Source organism: Montipora capricornis, unplaced genomic scaffold (assembly GCF_036669925.1).
Source record: "Montipora capricornis isolate CH-2021 unplaced genomic scaffold, ASM3666992v2 scaffold_500, whole genome shotgun sequence".
NCBI lineage: Eukaryota > Metazoa > Cnidaria > Anthozoa > Scleractinia > Acroporidae > Montipora > Montipora capricornis.
Window position 1 is genome coordinate 18,276 of NW_027180240.1, and position 6,725 is coordinate 25,000.

Below are 6,725 nucleotides of genomic sequence, written 5' to 3' on the forward strand. Positions count from 1 at the left end.
TATTCTCTGTGAGGCATGGCCTTGTCATTACAAAGAGAACTATATAGGATAATAATTTGATAGTTCTTTAATGTGGCAGTGGTCTTAGTTTGAATCCGTTTTCACCTACAAGGTTAAATTGGTGATCTTAGGTTGAATAGTTAGCAACTACATGTATGAACCCCCCAAAAAGGACAAAAAACATCTATAGATATCTTCCCTCAAACTCTGTCTTATGCATTTCAACACATCTTGTTAATGTTTCATATCATCTTATTGGTTTCTTTATTCATACAATTACCTATTCACTCTCAACATTACAATGTAGTAAGGAAACAAAGAAGTGTACTATGCACTTACTGGTTCCCGATTTCAGACCCTTCAGATCTATAGTCCTGTGCCTTCACCACTACACTACAATGACGAATATGCTCAACCTCTTTTCATTATTTTACCTTTGCATAATAAGTCAATTGATATCCACGTACATGTATAATAACCAAAACTGATTTCCTTCTAGGCTTAATTTAGGCTCCAGAAAAAGTTTCTTCAATTCATCTGAGTGCATATTCAACCTTGGTAGGTTAAATGAGGATCACCAATTTAACCTACTTTTTCAAGGTAAAACTGGATTCAACCTGAGAATGGATTTTAAAGGCAACATTGATGTCTCCCATCTATTTTAGATTCTAAAGTGATACCAGAGTACTTCCGCAGCGTACAGTGTTATAAGATGGACCAAGAGATATCAAGTAATGAAAAGACACCACTGTTAGGAACAGAACATCCTACTTTGGAAAACCACAGAACACCTTATGTTCCAGTGTATGACACCAAACCAAATGGCCCTTCACCACTAAGCCGGTCATTTTCGACAGATTCAAGCCAATTTGAAAGTACAACAGTAATCTCCTATCACAACATTTGTTACTCAGTCACCACCAAGGAGAAAGGAATAAAAAAAGAGAGACAAATTATCAAAAGTCTCAGGTAAGGGTTGTGCTACTGTAACATCATTTGAATGTTATTTTGAAGAAAATAAAGGATTTTTCCGCAATTGCTTGTAATCTCGCAATCTTATAGGTTAATTTACCGTTGTCAATAAGAGTCTAGACAATGCTGTACGCGTCATGCTCGCATCAATTTGTCACGCAATGTAATAGCCAATCAAGAACGCCCATTTGGGAAATAAACCAATCATATTGCAAGAAAGTTATAGACAACGCTTGCTCTTTCTTTGTGTCATGATTTTGCTCACGCTCTGAAATAAAAACTTTCTTTAGCGTTGAATATTGTGGTAAAAAACAAATCGAAAGTGGTTCAGCGTTGTCTGTACTCTTATCGACAATGATATTTGTCATCACAGTGGTTAAAATTTGTTCTGGACTCACTCAGCTGTGCCTCCAAGGAGTCAATGGGTTGGAGGCAACATAGTTTTTGAGTGGATGTAGGGGTTACCAGTATTAATATAATTTAAATTATTTCTGTATTTCATGATTTAAGTGGCCTTGTGCAACCTGGATTAAATGCAATACTTGGACCAACAGGAAGTGGAAAGACAACGTATGTATAATATAATAGCCATGGATATCAAATTTTCTTCCTATTTTTCAACAAATGTCCTATCTTCATCCTTTTTATTTTTCCCTTTACTCTGAGACCCTTTTTAAGGAGCAATATGGTTTCTTGATAAGGTACCCCAGTGGTGAGGGAATTTGATGAGCTAAAAGGGATCAATGATGAAGGATGTTGAGATCTTTTTAATTTGTATAATGAAAAAATCTTAAGACTTCTCCATCAATGATCAAAGACCCAAAAAACTAAGGACTTCCTCCCACCTCCTAAAAGTGTTAGTAACACATCAAACAGTAAATGGGATAAACATGATTTTGATGATTGTTGAGTCGTTTCTGGTGAATTAATCACAGAGTCCTCATTTCCCACACCCCCAGCCCAGAATGTTACAAATAGAGACTTCAAGAAACAAGTAAATGTAAAACTGTGACGAGAAAACACAGCATTCCTTTTGTTTGCAGTGGACAGTATAGTAAATAATTTATGGAAAATTGTCTAAAAGGTCTTAATTGTTTTTGTTCTGCGTTTACCACATTGGTGTAGTAGACCTTTGGATAATTCTTCAGGAATTACTTACGGTCAACTGCAAACAACAGAAATGCAGTATTTTGCTTGTTAGTTAGATTTTTTGCTTTCTTTAATGGTGTCATTGTATTTGGTCTTTGTCTTTCAAATTCCAGCCATGGTTGTGTGAACAATGACGACCCTGCAGTATTTCACATGAAAATGACTCACAGCTGCCCTTTGTAACCAACAATGTTTTGCTATTAATCATAACCATTACAATTTTCTCAAATTGTATTGGTGCATTGACTACTTTATTTTTCACTAATTATTGTGTATAATGGTAACAGGACTGAGTGGAGTCCAGTTTGGTCTGTAGTCATACAAGTGATTAACAAAATTGGACAACCGTGTAGTGGGAGTCCGATTTGTTTAATCACTAGTATGATTACAGACCGAATTGGACGACACAAAGTCCTGTTAGCAATTAATCATAACCATTACAATTTCCAAGAAAGGAAAATTAGTGCATTCCTTTTTCACTGTCTAATGTTACAAATTCGTCCATTTTGGAAAATCCCCAGTTTGGTAGGCTAAGTGGTTGTTGCTATGGTTATTGTGATAAATTCTGTGATTGGTGGATTAAGCTGAGTGCACTTAATATGATTGGCTGATGTAACTGTTCGATTTCAGGTATCCGATTATTTACTGTTGTATACAGCTGTCTTTTTCTGGGAGCTCTTCAATCTTTGTTTTTTATTTCCTGGTTTTTCACATACTTGACTTCTTCACGCTATTTCAGGCTTCTGGACATCTTGGCTGGCCGGAAGGATCGAAAACATCTGTCAGGTGTAGTCCTTGTTAATGGACAAAAGCAACCAGAGAATTTCAAATGTATCACCGGATATGTTGTACAGGTTGGTTGAAGAAAGCCAAAGTGACAAACACACACACACAGCTTTTAGAATTGTCTTTAAATAAAACAGAACTTATTAGAGAGATTTATACGGCAAACGGCAAAATGTGACTTTTACCAAAATCAAAGAGACGAAAAGAGAGAAATGCTCCTCGCACGCATCTGGATAATTTAAGCAACTGTCTCTGATTATAGACACCTGAAAAATTCAGATGGCTCCAACGGGATTTGAAGCCATGACCTCTGCGATGTCAGCGCATTGCTTTACCAACTGAGCTATGAAACCGCACAGTTGAGAGCAGGTCAATATAAATATTTGGCTTTGGTACATCTCCCACTGTCAATACAAACTAACTCACCTTGACCAGCTTCTAGATGGCTCGGTTGCTCAGTTGAAAGCCATTTTACGGCACAATCGTTCGGTCATAGATTCAAATTTCTTTTAAGCCTGTTCTTTTTTCCATGGGGTACTCTGGAAATACTTAAATTTCTCCACTGACTGCAATGAAATTCTGCAATGTTGTTTCGCATAGATAGTCGTGACATGATTATACGTCGTTGTACGCTAAATGTCTCATCAAAATACTGAGTTGCTAATGGAAGACGACGTATTATGAACATATTAGCATCAAATGATCACAGAATTTCCATGGAAAAGGGAAACGTGTTTTTGGTGGATGGATTGTAATGTTAGCCTGCAGAACAGGCGTGATTTTTTGCGTAAACAGAGGCGAAAGCCTCCCCTCGCGCGCCACTCGCGCTTCGCGCTCGCCTCGCGTTCGCCTCGCTTTCGCCTCTGTTTACGCAAAAAATCACGCCTGTTCTGCAGGCTATTGTAATGTTGACTAATATGTACAGCCGACGTGAGAAAACGTATCATGTGAACAATGATTGATGTTGCCTTTGGATATGATTTGGAAAATGAAGCACAATTGTATTTAAGGCGATGCAAAACTCAAACTGACGTTGCTTAGGTTTTGTGTCCGTCCGCTTTTTCTTTCCTTGTTATCGATTATGTATGGAATCATAGTTCATTATGCATGGTTCTCTAGGCGTAAACACTAACGGCTTAGTTGACCAGTGACATCATGGACCACAGCGTTTATACCATCTACTGACGTTACACCAATCACATGACTCTGAAGATGAGTTACGCTTAGGTTAGCTAAACATCATTCAATGTCACCCTAATCAGTCCTCAAGACTTCACTCACCCGAACGATCGTACTTCTCTTTAAGAATTGTAGTGGGTTAATTTAAGGACGGTGCCTACTATTATTATTGTGCATACGTTCTGCGCATCTAAAAAAATCCACGCGGAGAAAGCATAACTTAGCAAGTGCTCTTGGTATCCAAAAAGAAGATTGGGGGTAACCATGCATTTTTTAGAGATAATTGAGCTTCATTTTGGAAAAGGACGCCATACATTGCCCTGTATTTTACGGCTTTTTATAATTAATATTGTTGATTCATTATCTTTGAAAAATGCGTGGTTTCCCGCAATTTTCTTTTTGGATTTCAATAACACTTGTTAAGATCTGCTTTTCTCGCATACTCATAAACCGCGCAAATATACCTTTGAATTAGTAGGCACCGTCCTTGATGCTTTCTAAACCACTTGCTTACGAATGAAGTTCATTCAACACTTAATTGAACCCCACTCTATGCATTCAGTTTTTTTTATAATTTTCCAGGATGATGTTGTGATGGGCACTTTAACGGTGAGAGAGAACTTGCATTTCTCTGCATCCTTAAGACTCTCCAGAAAGCTGAGTAAACGCGAGCGTTCAAAGAGAGTAGAGGAAACTCTTAGCGACTTGGGCTTGTTTCATGTGGCGGAGTCTAAAGTACGTACAGATAAGTCTAATGGTGATGGTAATGCATTTGTATACTGCATATATCACGTCAGTCTCGTGGCGGTTTACAATTCTCTGAGAGTTAGACCACCAACATCGAGGGTCTTCAGTGTTTGGGTTCTTTTACGTCCCACAGTTTTGGTTAACAGGCATTGGGTCGTGAGCCGGGGCCTACGGTTTCTATTCCTCATACGAGACCCCTTGACAGTATACCCATTTGCCGATGACACTACCAAGGCCGTACTTTCTTCTCAGTCAGTTTTCAGAAGCTGAGTGTGGCTGGGACCAACTTGGGTTTAGCACATTGACCCCTGGGAGTGAGACTTGTCAGATTTTACTCTGTCTAACCCCATATGATTTTACTCGTCAATGGGGGCGTCCTATGGCATTTGAGGTGTCAATCTGTTAAGCAGTCTCCATTAAACTCCTCAAGTCAAGTCAAGTCAATTTATTTAACGTCGGTAGTTCCTCTAGTTATGAAACTGGTATCAATGGAAGCCGACGGTGCGCCTTTTACCCCCCTCCCTCTGTCAGTGCTCCGTTTCACGGATATTTAAAGCTTGTTTTTTTTGTTTTACGAGACATCTGGTTTGTCTCTTTCTACTGGGCAAACCTGCCCAGAGGGAAGGAGCGCGAACAGGACTCGAGGTCCTATGCGAGGTGCTCCACCCTACCCTATCCAGATCAGAAAGACCAGACCACAACACCGAGAACTACATGCCCTACTCTTTACGACAATAGTGCGGGTTCTTTTACGTCCCACAGGATTATGGACATTGAAGGGTTGTGAGACGGGACCTCCGGCTTATCGTCCTTATCCAAGAAGACTAGAGAGTCTAACCATTTGCAGATTTAATTACAAAGGCAGCACTTTCTCCTCAGTTATTTAAAGACCCTGAGTGTTGGTCCGGCCGGAGTTGAACTCACGACCTCCCGCGTGACAGGCCGCTGCTAAAGCAACTGAGCCGCAATTCTATGTGCAATTCTATTTGCATAAAATGAGTTAAACTTTCAAAATTAAGGGATTACTATTAAAATTATACCGAGCGTTTTCAACAATTCCTATTTTTGAAAAGGGCTAGAGGAGAAACAAAACCCTGCAAAAGCGCTGTACCAGTTTCCCTGAGAGTTCTAGAATTTTTCGGGAAGGGGTAAGTCGTTTTCTTGGGCCCTAACATAGCCAAGAAACAGTGCTTTACTGTTGCTGTCCAGAAATAAAATTAAACAAAAAAACCATTATAAAAAAGATTCTTGCAAATTTGTGGAACTGAGAAAAATGGAAATCATCCACGGAGCTTATCTGTGCTTAAATTCGTTAATTTTATTTGCTCATCTGCCAGGTTGGAAACGAGTTTATTCGAGGAATATCTGGAGGTGAACGCAAACGTACCAACATTGGAATGGAACTTATATTGGCACCATCTGTTTTGTTTCTCGATGAGCCAACCACTGGGCTGGATGCAGCCACAGCTGTGTCCGTTGTTCAGCTTCTTCAAGGGTAGGGAAGGTCTTTACTGCCTCACTAATATAAATTCTTTGCAAAGGAATTCGTGCGCGTGAACAGCCATTCGAGAATGTGTGTAAAAGAACGCAGTCGAATTCTTTCACTACAGAATTTGACCTTGTCCCTTAACGTTTTGCTCGGCGTTTTCCAGCGTTTTAACGTACTAAAAGAGTGCCTTTTCAAACATAAAACAAATACTTTTCTTATACTAAAACGGCAGTTAATGCTGATGAGAACCTTTTGAAATGCAAATACTCTTTAACATATTCCCCCGCATTAGCCTCCATTGCGAGCTAGTTGTCCCAATGTCATTTAGTGTTGCTTTTATCCTTTATAGGATCGGTCACAGTGGCAATAACTTGATTATGTACATAAAACAGCCTCTCTACTC

General features: G+C 39.3%; 1 non-coding gene and 1 pseudogene across 1 annotated transcript; one reads left to right on the forward strand and one right to left on the reverse strand.

Moving 5' to 3' along the window:
* The first annotated feature begins 794 nt into the window (after positions 1 to 794).
* Positions 795 to 6,725, forward strand: part of LOC138036772 (broad substrate specificity ATP-binding cassette transporter ABCG2-like) — a 27,594-nt pseudogene continuing 21,663 nt past the window's right edge.
* Trnav-gac (transfer RNA valine (anticodon GAC)) lies at positions 3,188 to 3,260 on the reverse strand. The gene has a single exon. It is a non-coding gene; the product is annotated as a tRNA-Val (tRNA).